General features: G+C 38.6%; 1 protein-coding gene across 45 annotated transcripts in view; it reads right to left on the reverse strand.

The window, feature by feature from the left end:
- Nucleotides 1-16231, reverse strand: part of LOC133606391 (receptor-type tyrosine-protein phosphatase delta-like) — a 589160-nt gene that overhangs the window by 227376 nt on the left and 345553 nt on the right. For all 45 annotated transcript variants that reach the window (XM_061960314.2, XM_061960281.2, XM_061960279.2 and 42 more), the window contains exon 8: nucleotides 10908-10945. The gene's annotated coding sequence lies outside the window, so the exon portion shown is untranslated. The remainder of the gene's footprint in view (nucleotides 1-10907; nucleotides 10946-16231) is intronic.

Here is a 16231-nt window from a genome sequence, read left to right on the forward strand (position 1 = left end):
CCTTTACCATATATGGAGATATAAACGACTTGTTTGAAGCATTTTTTTTTTTTTGGAAGAAGGCACGATTATTTTATTAAAATCTCCGCCATGGTTAGATTTTTAAATTTTCAGTAATCATGGGGATCGCAAATACACAAAAACAGGTACCAACAGGTAAGAAAAGTCGGTTTTGCATAAAAGGACCCTTAAAATCAGGGGTCGGCAACCCAAAATGTTTAAAGAGCCATATTGGACCAAAAATACAAAGAAAAATCTGTCTGGAACCGCAAAAAATCAAAAGCCTCCAATAAGTGATATAATGAAGTCAACACATGATATAAGTGTCTATATTAGCTATATCAGCCTACTATCACAATTTGTGTCGCAGGCTGACACAAATCTTCGTTGACAGAAATGTTGAAATGTAATATTTATTCTACACAATTTTACAACATTTCAGTTCAGTTCAGTTTCAGTTTATTTCGAACATGTATACGATACAATGTAATACATCACACAATTCCAGTTGTTTCATTACAGCATGTCCGAAAAGGAGTAGGAAGAAGCAGAGCTTATTTAATCCTACCCCTGTTCATACCATAGCAATGTTATCCAATTTCCTTGTTCTCTGTAACAGAACACTGAACAAATAATTAAGAAATAAATAAAAGACCATAGTACGCATACAAATATTAAATACATAAATAATCTTTGTCTCAATAAAAAAAAAAAAAAAAAAAAAAAAAAAAGGGTTCAAGACGTTCATCATAATTTTTGTTCTGTGTACTTTGTGAACACTTGTAGTTTGAGCCGTCTCTTAAACTGAATCATATTGGTGCTTTGTTTAATTTCTTTGGTTAACTCGTTCCATAATTTAATTCCACATACTGATATACTAAAAGTTTTAAGTGTTGTACGAGCATACAAATGTTTTAAATTAGATTTTCCTCTATGGTTATATTTTTCCTCTTCTGTTGAGAAGAATTGTAGTACATTCTTGGGTAGCAGGTTATAGTTTGCTTTGTACATCATTTTAGCTGTTTGCAAATGCACAAAATCGTTGAATTTCAATAATTGTCATTTAATAAATTAAGGGTTGGTATGTTCTCTATATCCAACATTATGTATTTTCTAATTGATCTTTTTTGTAATACAGTTGGTGAATGAAGCGCACATTTGTAGTAGTTTCCCCATATTTCTACACAATAACTCAGATATGGTAACACTAGTGAGCAGTAAAGAATATGAAGTGATTTTTGGTCTAGAACATGTTTTGCTTTATTCATTATTGACATATTTCTTGCTACTTTGTTATATATTTTTTACATGAGATTCCCAATTCATTTTATCATCTATTATTACACCCCAAAATTGGTTTTCTTTTACCCTTTTCATATTTACTCCTTCTATTTGTATTTATGTTTGACTTTCTCTTCTATTGTTACCAAATAACATTATTTTAGTCTTACTGAGATTCAAAGATAGTCTGTTTTTGTCAAACCACCTTCTTAATTTGTTAATTTCTTCTGTTATTATTTGTATTATCTTCTGTGTGTTCTCTCCTGAACAAAATGCTGTTGTATCATCTGCAAATAATACTAACTTTAAGTCCTTTGTAACTTTACAAAAGTCATTTATATAGAAATTGAACAATTTTGGTCCGAGTATTGATCCCTGAGATACGCCGCAAGATATTTTTCGCTCTGTGGAAAACATTGAAAAACATTAGTAAAACGCAGGCTTCTCACAGGATGAGATAACTCCTGGAAATTACTGGCTTAGAATGGCCAAAGTTATAGATGTGTGTGTCCAAGTTTAAGGAAATGGCGGGGTGTCTTCTTCTAATGGATTTATTACAATCTATGCAAGCTGGGTAACGTTTGCTGTGGTCTATAACGGCACACAAGCAACTATCAGACATGTAGGCAATATTAAATACAGATAATATGTCATGAGAAATGCATATATAAATTAAATACACAGAGGACATAAGTAAAGGAAATTAGATGAGCTCAAATATACCTACAAACGAGGCCTAATGATGAAATATGTACATACAGCTAGCCTAAATAGCATGTTAGCTTCGATTAGCTTGCAGTCATGCACTGACCAAATATGCTTGATAAGCACTCCACACTCCAGTCAAAAACATCGACAAAGCTCACCTTTGTGCATTCACACACAGCATAAAACGATTGGTGGACAAAATGAGACAAAGAAGGAGTGGCATAAAACATATCTTTCTCTGGCATCGAAGAAAGTTATACATGTAAACAAACTACGGGGAGTTCAACGACCGCCAAAATTAGTAGGACAAAACAGCGCTCGCCAAATACTTCTCATCTGAGAATCATGTTTAATATAAACAGTGGGAGTTCTAATTAGGGAGGTTTGTGTCATGCTGTCCTCCTACAGAAACCCTATTAAAAGAAAATTATATTTTTTCCCCCATCTTTTTCTATTTTCATACTTTTTTGAAAAAGCTCCAGGGAGCCACGAGGGCGGCACTAAAGAGCCGCAGGTTGCTGACCCCCGCTTTAAATTAACAAGCTAATCCTTGTTTTTTTTAATACCCTACAAATATTTTTTGTGGGTATACAACATTGGGACTGTGATAGAAAAACAATTCAGATTCAACTGTGGAGAATTTGATAGCTTGACCACTTGGGGGCAGCACCCCAAGATAAATTCACATTGTAGCAAATGGAATTCTTGCAGATGAGTGTTTCAATAAGCACTTGCGATCATCGCTAGGCAACAATGGCTGTGCTTTCAGTTTGGCCTCCAAGTGGAGTCCTCTTTCTCCGTTTGCTTTTATTTCTACGATAATCGCCTTCGGAGCCACTTTGCGACATGTGACGCCACATAATTGCCTCGCCTGAGTCGCCTGCTGTGGGCTTCATTTAGTGCAGAAGTGGAGAGTGTCAAGTCAACAAGGCAGAGGGGGATGCTAAATGGAAAGGCTGATATCCATTCAGAGTGTTTAAAAAAAAAAAAGCCTTTTTATGTGTTCGGAACACAATGATTAGAAAAGCTGATTATTCACAGGGTGCATGTACGGCTGCTATGCGTGCGCATGGTTGCGTGAGTGTGCACCCGAATGTGTGCGCGCTGTGTGAAATAGGCTAAAGCTCAGCAAGCAGTGGCGTGAGCAAGATAGAGAGGCAACGAAACCTACAAATCCCCCCACAGGATATTCTAGTTTATTAAGATAAAGGTGGACAAATGAGGGACTCTTTTAGTCGAGGACATGTGATTCATAACACCGCTCTGATTGGCTGACGGGCTAACAAACCATAAAAACTCATTTCGTTTTTTAACACGCAAGTTGAGCCAAAGAGAGAGAGAGGGAAAAACTAATTCCCTTTGCCGTTTTACGAGCATTTAATTTGAAACAATTAAGATATTACGGCGTGGCAGATTCACAACGCTAGAGTGACAGCTGGGCGCCATCCCATAAAGCTTGGAGCCAGCGCCCACGAGGCACCTTGATACTCTGCTTACACTCTTGTGCAAAGGATGTTTCCTGTTACTACAACAGTTTTCTACAGGAATCCTCTGGTGTTATAATCAGTTTTAGGGAGACAATCTTACATTCCCAGTTTATTGGCGTAAGAATCAGGTGTCCCAATACTTTTGACCACTTATGTACATACATTTTTAGTTAGGTTAAGATGTCAGCTGACATGTTAATATCTCCTCTGCCAACTGTATGTGCCAAATGTACCAGAGCCAAACTAGTACCTACAACTGATGTTTTAGACCTGAACCGCCAGCTGTTGTTCTGATTGACCGGCACATACTGTGTCAGGCCGACCACGCGTGACAGAGACCTGAATCAGCTCTGAGGATATCTGATTACCAGGACGCAAATTCGAAGTGTGCCACTTTGGCAGAGAAAAATCTGTACTTAGTGTCAACTTATGGGTACCAGAAATCCTGCTTAAAGGGGACCTACTGTGTGATGAATTTAGTCTTTTCCGACTTATGTTAAAACGTTGGATGACTAGTCCTGTTAAACAAAGTCAAAGCATCAAATATTAAGGTTCATACATTTTGGAGTGAGCCTGCGCACAGTTTCGGAGGCCTCTGCTCGCCGGGTTTTGCACCGTGAGGTGGAAGCACTTATTTGGACATTTAGTACAATTGCTTAGCCAGGGAGGGAAAAGCTCCTCCCCCTCTGTTTCAATCTGAGGAAACACAAAAAAAGGTAGGACAAAGTATTATTGTCCTCTAATCTTGCCATGTGCATTAAAATTATAAATATTGATAAAAGCAGCTGTTTTATGCAGAGTCTGAATCGAGTCTGCAGGTGTACCTAATGGTGTGACCGGGTGAATCTATATACCGGTAATGCCTAAGATGTTTATTTTTGAGTATCTGGAAAGAAAATAGCACCAACAACCTCAATATACAGTATATACTTTATATAACAGTATACATTTTCAAAAGATTAATCGTGATACTTTTGGAGAGGGTGGGGGGTGGTTTCATTTGTAATCTGTGAATGCTTCCAGAATTGAACATCTTGTAGGCAGACTCAAAAAACGTGACTGTGACTCTGGAGTAAGATTTATGCCAAATTTAAACCAAAGCATATCTCGACAACATAGGAAGTGTTTCTTTGAGCCGGCATATAAAAAGAACCATCCGAGGTTTTCTAGAGGAAAGTATCGTCCTATACCCCAAATATAGAAATAAAGTGTCCTTGAATAGAAGACAACGCTTTTTCAGACGTCTTACTTTCTGTTCGTCGACTTCAGGAGGAGCAGCACCGACCCTGCCCCCCTCTACATCAACGGCGAGCGTGTAGAGAGGGTCCACACCTTCAGGTACCTTGGAGTCCACATCTCTAATGACTTCTCCTGGACAGTCAACACCACATCAATCATCAAGAAGGCTCAGCAGCGGCTACACTTCCTTAGAGTCCTCGGGAAGTACAACCTGAAGCCTGACCTGCTGCTGACCTTCTACCGCTCGTCCATCGAGAGCCTGCTGACCTACTGTATTACGGTATGGTACGGCAGCTGCACTGCAGCAGACAGGGAGAGGCTGCAAAGAGTGGTCAAGACGGCTCAGAAGATCATCGGCCGCCCTCTCCCCTCTCTGACGGACATCTACACCTCCCGCTGCCTCAACAGAGCCAGTGCCATCATCAAGGACAGCACCCACCCTGGCTCTGACCTGTTCCACCTGCTGCCCTCTGGGAAGTGCTACAGGTGCATTAAAACCAAAACAAACAGGCTAAAGAACAGCTTCTTCCCCAGGGCCATAACCATCCTGAACGGACTGCCCCATTGTCCCTCATAACTGCCTTCTCTTCGGTGCAATAACCCATTCCACCAACCACCCTGTTTTTTTTTGTTTTTTTTTCATGTATATATTCATTTCACACCATATTCATTGCACTTCTACATTTTTTATATTTTTATATATTTGCACATTGTTTTTCTAGCATGCACACATCGCACTGTATGGAATGGCCTCAATCTCGTTACCTTGCGTAATGACAATAAAGCTGATTCTGATTCTGATTCTGATTCTGAATATATCAATCAAAGCTTGTGTTGGCAAATACTGCATTTGTGCTACACGCAGGAGTACCTAGAAATAACCTAGCTTCAGCCAGGCCGCTATCGCTACAGCTGAACTCTGACTGGACGCGTCAGGCCACCAAAGAGATTACATCCGAAGTCGATGAGCATGTCGTACTTCCAGCTCAGATTGCCTGAACCCCCCATGATGCTGATAAACCGCCCGAAGCTTTGAGGGGATTCAAGGTGGCGGTGGTTGGAAGGGGGACGTGTAAGATGTGGCAAGTTTAACTTTAATTACTTACTTTTCAAAAGGGGATATAGAAGGCGCAGGTGCATGCTTTGCAATGAGATTAGCCGCCGATGGAGGCGTCGATAACATTGTAGGACTTTGATTTATTTTCACTGAAAGCTAGTAAAAGGCATGTTTGGCCAAATGGAACACAACAGAGCTGGATAAACATGACCAAGATGGTTAAAGAAAACACCTTTTTTGTGCAACGCTGAAGTGGATGAAGTTGAAAATCAATAGGGAGTTTGTATTGGTAAAGCAAAATAATTGAAACTGATAAAACTAATGCACTGGCAATGCAACAAGGTATCTTTCTCTGCAAGGGATCATTCAAAACTAATAGAACTCCTGCTCCAATAATTTGCCTGCAATTGGTTTATGTATATGACATTTGAAAATAATACGGCTTTCCCATCAGGCACAAGACATTAAAACAACGTAGAGATCTCGTTGAATTAGGTCCTGAAGTTGAGCAACTCAAACATAACGTTGAAACAACATGCTTTTCGACTACGTTTAATCAATGTTGGGCTATTTTGACCATTGCATTTTGGTAAATTCCCAGCCAATATTCTACAACACAAATATAACGTTGGAACAACATTCTTTTTGACGACGTTTGTTCAATGTCAGGTTGTGACGTTAATTTGACCAATGAAATTTGGTCATATCCCAACCAACAACATGGATCCAACGTTGGACATCAATTTAAAAATACAACTATTTTGCAACATTGTTTCAAAGTCAGTTTTAAAGGACATGTATGTACAGTCAACGTTGTAAACAATGTTTTTGTGCCTGTTAGGTTGATTTTTATTAATACAATTCTGACTGGTAGCTACCTTTCCGAGGTATCATTCAAACCAATAGAACGCTTTCCCCAATTGAGATCATCATCAGCATCTTGTCACAGATGGCATTCAAAACTAATAGGGCTTTATTAATTATGAATAATAATTACAAAACACTGACAGCAGCCTGCTAACAATGTTCAATTTACTATAGCTTTCTTCGCTCGGTATCATTCAAAACCAATAGACCTCATGCTCCAATAGTTGTGACTTGTCTAACTGACTCAGGTAGCATTCAAAACTAATAGGGCTTGTAATATTTTAAAATTGTGACCGGCAGTACATTGACATTAATAAATATTGCTATATTTGCTAGGTATGATTCAAAACCAATAGAACTCTTGCTCTAAAAGTTGAGAACAGGCGATATCTTGCCTCATTCAAAGATACTGAACAGAATTAAAAAAAGGGGGTAGAAAAGGTCAATATTATTCGAATGAGTAACTGTGTGTAAAAAAAAAAGTCACTCATATCCAGACAACGAATGACGTTTTTGGCATTCAATTGAATCAGCATGAACACAAATCTAAACGTAATACTGTGCTGTGTTGTTTTCTACAGTAGCTTTCCAAACATGACTTTGTTAACAGTGTTTATGGCGTCAGTAAAGCAGTAAAAGGCGACTGCTTTATCGATTTGTCCTAATTACCAGAGTCAGTAAAATTTACGGGTTTTAAGGCGTGCCAGGCACCACTTAAATGGCACGTTGGTTTTCAGCAGTTAATTGCATGCGATCAAATGATGCATTGTCCTTCAAGAACAAATGTGTGCAGTCTGAAGCAAACAGTGTTCCGTAGCAAGGCATGCAAGAGTCCATGCAGCAGTAGCCGTGCATATAAAGATAAGTGCTTCGAATATATTGAAATTCCAGTTCCGACATGCAACGTAACAATGCCAGCCAGCCTTGTTGATGCTGATTGCAGGCCTGCCAACTGGAGCCTCTCTGCACTTAGTAGATCATCGTAATTAAAACATAAATTGGAAGTATTGAGCGTAGGGTGAAGGGGGGGGGGGACACACATTGATTTACGCATGCACTTGGAAACAATTGCTTTTGATTTGCACTGTGTTCAAAATATAAGAAGGCTATGTAAATAAAATCAATAGCAAACACTTTTGATCTTAGAGAATAGGTCGGGTTACAATCAGCAATTCATTTAATAACCATATTTTACTAAGCAACAACTGGAAACTTCATTAGTTATACCACATGAAATGATGCTGCATCACATTGGATGGAAAAAGTTAACTCATCTAATTTACACAAACAGGGTGAACTTTTTGTATTTTTAGTCTTTTGAGCATAATGCTTTGCTTTGAAAGGCATCATGATAGTGCATAAAAAAATAGAATAATGATCAAGATAGCTCCTCTAATGTAACCAAATAAGGCTAGCTTGCTGTATATTTTGCTTTTTAAGCACACTGTCTTGCCTCGAAAAACAGGACATCATTGCATAACTTTAAAAAAATGCAACCAAAATAAACCCGAAACATAATACTTACACAGATGTTAAAGTTAGCTCATCTAATTTAACCGAATAACATTTGTCCCCCTCTTCATGGTAGTACCTTGCCTGAAAAAAACATCCCTGTATCAGAATTTTTTTTTATAATATTTATTTTAATAATAACAATACATATTTATGTTGGAATGAGCTCTTCGAATGTAACCAAAAATGTCAACTTCCCATATTGTTTACATTGTCAGCATACTACTTTGGTGAAAAACATAAATACCACAATACAATATTGCAACATTTTTCAAAAATAATACTAATACACATGCTGATAAAGTTAACTCCTCCAGTGTAACCAAACAGTACAAACGTTCTCATTTGCTTGCCTATGTCTTGCCCTTAATTTTTTTAATTAAACAAATACATAAACTAAAAAAATACTTGTTTGTATTGAAATGAGCGCTTTGGATGTAACCAAATTATGTAAACTTCCTATAATTTTTTGCATCTTCATCATACTGCATTGGCGATATTTAGACCACAGTTTAATACGACCAAATGTTTAAAAAAATATTAGTCATAAAATATATATTTAATTGTGTTTAATCCTCTATTGTAACCAAATTATATCAACTTTGTAATTTTTTTGCTTTTGCCGTGCTTGGAAAAAAAAAAAAAAAAAAAAAAAAAAAAAAGAGTAAAAAATAGATACATAAAATGATAATAATGCAGCGATATTTACTGCCAAAATGTATTGTAATGATAACGATGATAACAATACTACTACTACTACTAATAATAATAATCAAATGTGTAATAAAAATATCGTTAGAAAATATCTTGGCCTTAAAACCATCACAATACAGCACACTACAGTAACTAATTATAGTCATGTGACCAAACAAGGTTGTAATTCACTATAGTGTCTTTCCTGCAGAAGTGCCACAATACTGTATGTATTAACAATAATAACAAATAAATTACTCCAACTACTATTACTAATTTGGCCTTGCCATGACTTTTCCCTCAAAGTTCGGGGCTATTTCCTTTTGCTTTTTCTTGGTTAATATAGTGTGATGCAAGAACAGAAGCATGCTGCATGAGGTGCCATGTGGCATGGCTGGAGGAGCGTTACACTAATATAAATTAAGGGGGAAAAGGCTGAAGGCGCACACCTGAGCCCCTTTGTACAGACAAGGAGACATCTTGAAGTGAGCAGACGACATAACAATAATAATAATAAGACGCTATGACATGTCCAAAGCCGAACACTAATTATGCCCGCACTGCTGCAAACTGTCCACCACACACGATACTGAATTCTAAATTGACAATGGCGTGCAATCACAGCATATTGTAGCACCCCCAGACACAGTTGCATACATTGCATAACTAACATGGCCACTGTCTTTCCGGCTTTAAAGGGAAACAGCACTTCTTTGGAATTTTGCCCATCGTTCACAATCATTATGAAAGACATGACAACAGATGTTTTTTGTTTTTTTAATGCATTCTAAATATTAAATACATTTGATCAAAAGTTCGCTTAAAATGGAGCCTATGGGAGCCATTCAATTCCGTCCATAGAGCCCCTAACAAAATCATCCAAACACCTCCACTAGGGTTTTATATACGTGATGTAAGTATATATATATGTAATGTACGGTAGTAACAAGCACATTTATAATACAATTTAATATTTACGTACTTTGGTCATCACAACGTTTGCTTTTTTTTTTCTTCATCACTGATTGTTACTCACTGCAGACTTTATGAGAGCCAACAAACATAATAAAACATCACTTACTGTACAATATCTGCTGTCATTAGGATGCCGACTGTTAGGATGTTCATAGTTAGAGTGTTCGCCCTGAGATTGGTAGGTTGTGAGTTCAAACCCTGGCCGAGTCATACCAAAGACTATAAAAATGGGACCCATTACCTCCCTGCTGGCACTCAGCATCAAAGGTTGGAATTGGGGGTCAAATCACCAAAAATGATTCCTGGGCGCGGCCACCGCTGCTGCCCACTGCTCCCCTCACCTCCCAGGGGGTGATGGGTCAAATGCAGAGAATTTTGCCACACCTAATGTGTGTGTGACAATCATTGGTACTTTAACTTTTTAATATATTCACATTTAGATAAGGAATGTCTCATAATCCTTGCAAAGAAACGGGGTGGAGGTGCGGGGGGGAACAAGCACTTTTAGTGTCATCTTCGCCAGTTCCAGGTCCTGAATGGCTGTCAAAATGACCCCAACTTGTCGGAATACGTCCTCAGCCATCTATTTTCAAAGTGAGATGCATGATCTAGGATCTACAATAAACTTACCTCAGCCATCTATTTTCCAGGTGAGATGCATGATCTATGATCTACAATAAACTTACAGGGAGCAAGGAAGCGAAGAAGCAGCAGACCACTCGAAGATGTAAACGTAGGGAGACACGGTAGTGATCACGGCGCCGCTATAGTTTGTCTGCGTTAGCGCTTATAATAATAATATCACTAATACTTGCTTGACATTCAAATCACCAAATGTAAATAGAGTATTGTTGGCACTTTTTGAATGTTTATTTACTGTATTTTATGGGCGGCTTAGTGGAGCTCCCATTGGCTGCGCTGTAAGAGGACTTTCATTTACGTTTAATATTTAGAATGTATTTTAAAAATTCCATCCGTCGTCATGTCTTTCATAATGATTGTGAACGATAGGCAAACTTACAAAGACAAGTGTAGATCCCCTTTAAATAAAGTGTAAAATTGCACAAAAAAGGACAACAACTGCTTACCTTTCAGCACTCAAGAAAACTTCCCGATAGTTGAAGAGCTGCAGGATGACAAAATACAAAACAAACCCGACACATTAAGAGCAGGACAAGAGCAAACAACTATTGTCCAATCTTTGCACTATTTAACACTAATATTTCATTTTAGGAGGGAAGAAGAAATTCCTGTCCTATTGAGGATCTTTGACAAGCACTAGATCCTTAAACATAGCAGAAAGTTTCTGTCTCAGAGAAAATCTTTGATTCAACACTGGTTAAGAAAAAATTAAAGGACGTAAACAAGAAAATGGATGTATAATAGAACAAATGCAGGCACTGATTATGTGTAAGGCATTCAAGGTCTGGTAAATTAATGCAGGGTTCACTTTCAAAAAGTGTGGTGGTGGTAGAGTTGAATTAATCATGTGATTGATGGCCGGCATATCGCCATGCCTTGTTTTTTTTTGTCCCGAGCTGGAAGATAATGCTTGGCAAACGTGCAATTGATTGTGGCAGGCTGGTGGCGAGCGAGCGGCTAAAGCGTGTGAATATCTGCTGTCAAAATGCTAAATTTACTCCTGGTTGATATGCAAGGCGTACATCTGCTGGAGTGTTGTACAGTGCTGTTGCCATCATCACTAGTTAGTCTTATCAATGCATGCAAAAGCCCAAGAAGGACGTGACAAATCCTTTTTTACAAGTCCAATAAAATCATCTTCTTGCAATTACAGCGAGGCAGCTTATCAGTGCTACGTGACATTTTACCACATCTGCATTGTTGGGATTTTTTTTTTTTTGGTTTCAAAAGCTACATAGCGAATGATTAACTCCGGTTTATCAGCAGGTCGTAAAACAACAACTGCTTGTCTGCCCTACATTGATTCATGTCTTATAATTGGCCTTGAATGAAGACCACCACATTAGAGCATTCTCAAGGTGACACAACTTCAGTTGTTTGATTTAAAGCTGAATAATGACACCTGTTGGTTGTTATCATGTCATGTTATTGTGATTATAAACCCATCATCTATGTTAGAACTATTCAACTAGCAGCACAATTCACTTCCATATTTTAGATTTCAGGTTTGTACAGTGAAGTTAAATGTTCTTCGACTTGTGTTTTTGCAGTAGGTCCTCTCCTGTCATATAGAGGATCTTTGACCAGCCCCCCTGCTGACTGCAGCGCTTGTCTAAATGTGCATGTTGCCTCAAATAATCAAGCGTAAAAACAATCCAGCGGGCTCGGAGGCTTGGCAGCCTGCTGTTGCACACTTCTCTCCACCATATGTCTTTGTCAGAAATGTTTGCTGGGTGCTGAAAGATGAAATCAATCCCAGGCCAAGTTGTCAAACCACGCTGACGCTCGCCAGATCGGCTCGAGCAGAAAACAACTGGCCCGCCAATGACATTCAAAGACGGACCATCTGGTAAACGCCATCTAATAGGCGTTTAGCGGAGGAATGGAACAGTCGACGCCTTTCTGCTGTCTCAATTAGCAGCACAGAAAGATTTATGTCAAAGTTGTTTTTGCTTTTTTTTTCATTGAACAATTAACAATGTGTGCTAATTGTCTGTTGGGGCAACATATTTTCAAGTACTGCGATGGGTTGGCGACTTGTCCATGGTGCACCCCGCCTTCCGCTCGAATGCAGCTGAGATAGTCTCCAGCACCCCCCACGACCCCGAAAGGGACAAGCGGTAGAAAATGGATGGATGGATGAATGAATGACAAGTAGGTTTAATCAAATATCCTATATGTGACAGGGGTGCTCTTCTGCTTTTAAGAAACCAATGCTAATTTTCTGGCCAAACATCCTTTATATGACAAGAGCGTTCTGCTCTTTTTAAAGATCCTCTATATTACATGATCAGTCTGCTGTTTTTGAAGACCAACTGCTGTTTTTAAGGACTTACTGTAAAAACCCAAGTCAAAGATCCACTGTATAACATGAATACTCTTCTGTTATTAGTATGATGCAAAAAAAAAAAAAACAGCAACAAAAAAACACTAGTCAAAGATCCTCTATATGATAGGAGCACTCGGATGTATATGGACAACATGGACAACGATCCTTTATATGACAGGAACGCCCTGCTGTTTTGGAGAACCAACTGCAACTGAGGACCTACTGTAAAAACCCTAGTCAAAGATCCTCTATACAACAAGAGTACTGTGCAGTTTTTAGTATGTAACAAAATAAATTAAAAAAACACTAATCAAAGATATTTTTATATTACAGGAGTGCTAGACTTTTTACTATTAGGCCACATAATGCAAAACAAAGACTTGTCTAAGATCCTCTATACGACAGGAGGGCTCTGATGTTTTCAATACCTACTACAATAAGACTGGTCAAAGATCCACTATATGACAGGAGGGCTCTGATGTTTTTAAGGACCAAGTGCAAAAACACAATTCAAATATATTTTATACAACAGGAGTCATATACTGTTTCTAGTAGGCCACATAATGCAAATCAAACACTTGTCTAAGATCCTCTATATGACAGGAGGGCTCTGATGTTTTTAAGGGCCTAGTGCCAAAACGCTGGACAAAGATTCTCTCAATGACAGGAGCACTCTGATGTTTTAAGGACTTCCCATATTAATGCAGGACAACGATTTCCTGCAGGAATGCTCTGTTGTTTTTAAGGATCTACTGCAAAAACACAAATCAAATCTCCTCTAATGACATAAGTGCTCTGCTAATTTTATTAATGTACACAATGCAAAAAACAAACAAACAAAAAGTTAAACAATAATCCCCTATGTGACAGAAGTGTTCGGTTTTTAAAGACCCACTGCAAAAACACTGGTCAAAGATCCCCTATATGACAGGAGCACAATGTTTTAAAGACCCACTGCAAAAACACTGGTCAAAGATCCCTTATATGACAGGGGCACAATGTTTTAAGGAGCCACTGCAAAAAGCTGGTCAAAGATCCTCTATATTTCAAAAGCACTGTGCTGTTTTTGGGGACCACCTGCTAGTCAAAGATCCTTTATACGACAGGAGTGCTGTGTAACTAAATAGTATGTCTCATGATGACTCTTTTGAGCATTTAATGTGGAAAAAGTACAAAAAACTGAAATGAAAGGAGAAGATGGTCAAAGTTGCTTCCTGGCAGCCAAGCTGATAGGCAGCCTTCTGGACTGACTGCCTTTTAAATTGCAGCCCAGCTTGATGGGTGGCTGTCAGGAGGTGGGGGTGGGGGGCATCTTTTTTAATAGAAGTTCCCAAGGTACACACTAGCAGAGAAGGAAGGGAAAGGATGGTCACCTCATTGGTGAGGTGTTCTGGAGAAAACAATTTGATCAAAATAAAGCCATATAAACCAATAGGTTTGAAATAATTTTCTATAATGTCCCCCATGGGGGACATACACAGTTTACACCCTACTTAATTTGAAATATTGAAAGAACACTGAAATAAGAAATTATTCTACTTAACAATATTAAATCAACACTACCTTCCGAGTAAAGCCAAGAGCTACACTGTACAGGACTGTCTCAGAAAATTTGAACATTGTGATAAAGTCCTTTATTTTCTGTAATGCAATTAAAAAAACAAAATGTCATACATTCTGGATTCATTACACATCAACTGAAATATTGCAAGCCTTTTATTATTTCAATATTGCTGATTATGGCATACAGCTTAAGAAAACTAAAAAATCCTATCTCAAAAAATTTGAATATTTCCTCGGACCAAGTAAAAAAAAAAAAAGATTTATAACAGCAAAACAAAATCAAACATTTGAAAATGTCAATTAATGCATTCAGTACTTGGTTGGGAATCCTTTTGAACGGATTACTGCATCAATGCGGCGTGGCACAGAGGCAATCAGCCTGTGGCATTGCTGAGGTGTTATGGATGCCCAGGATGCTTCAATAGCGGCCTTTTGCTCATTTGCATTATTGGGTCTGGTGTCTTTCAGCTTCTTCTTTACAATACCCCACACATTCTCTATGGGGTTCAGGTCAGGGGAGTTGGCAGGCCAATCGAGGGCAGTAATGCCATGGTCCGTACACCAGTTACTGGTGGTTTTGGCACTGTGGGCAGGTGCCAGATCATGCTGGAAAATGAAATCATCATCTCCATAGAGCTTTTCAACAGATGGAAGCATGAAGTGCTCTAAAATCTCTAGAAGCGTCTAACTTGGGCTATGGAAAAGAAGCACTGCACAGTTGCAGAGTGGTCCAGAGTCCTGTTTTCAGATGAAAGCAAGTTTTGTATTTCATTTGGAAGTCAAAGCGCTAGAGTCTGGAGGAAGGCTGGAGAGGAGCAAAATCCAAGTTGAAATCCAGTGTGAAGTTCCCACGGTCAGCAATGGTTTGGGGAGCCGATGGAAGCATGTAGTGCTCTAAAATCTCTTGGTACACAGCTGCATTGACTCTGGACTTGATGAAACACAGTGGACCAACACCAGCAGCTGACTAGGTGATAAATATTAGTTCAGCAGGTTGGATTTTTAATGAATAAAATGCACCATTTTACATTAACATCTCAAAATCTTTCAGCCTCACTGCTTAATCTTGCCTTGCTATCTTTCTGCAACACAACAGATGGACTTTTAGGACGTCTGCTTGCCTTTCGTTATTGCATCTGCTACTTTCAGGAATATTTATGTCAGGATGTTTCTTGTTAAACAAAATGAAGGTCAATCGACTACAATGACACTCCTTGAAGGGATCATCACCACCTGCTGTTTTTGTCGTTTTCAGGCTTGCTGATGATTGGTAAGGATCTACAACAAGCCAAATATCCTCTATATGACAGGACTACTCTGCAATTTTCAAGAATCAACTGCCAAAACACAGTCAAATAGAGTGCTGTTTTTAATGGTATATTGCAAAAACACTATTCAAAGATTCTTCATTTGCATTGCGCTGTTTTTTTAAGTACATAAAGCAAAAGCTTTAGTCAAAAATATTTTATGTACGGTACCACTTTTTTGTTTTATTTAGACGTGCTGATAAGGTTCCACTGCAAAAACACAACGCTGTAATAGTTTCTAGGACCTGCTGTTTTTGAGGATGAACTAAACAAAATGCTAGCCCAAGTTCTATAAGTCAAGAAGGCACTATATACATGAAAGTGATTTGGGTTGGTAAAGGGGGACATGTCCACAGCACTTTTTAAAGTTCAGAAATAATGTTACGCTATTGAATAGAAGCAAGTAAAACACTAGCGGCAGGCGGAAATGGCCACTCAGGCTGAAGCTCGACCCTTTACACCGCACACAAGCTTATTGATTGGCTTTCTGGGGCTGCCTTCTTGCCAATGTGATAATGATTGACAGTTGAAGGGCATAATCTGGCATAATTAGTCGCCGCAGTTCTGCAAT

This window comes from Nerophis lumbriciformis, linkage group LG05 (assembly GCF_033978685.3).
Source record: "Nerophis lumbriciformis linkage group LG05, RoL_Nlum_v2.1, whole genome shotgun sequence".
Taxonomy (NCBI): domain Eukaryota; kingdom Metazoa; phylum Chordata; class Actinopteri; order Syngnathiformes; family Syngnathidae; genus Nerophis; species Nerophis lumbriciformis.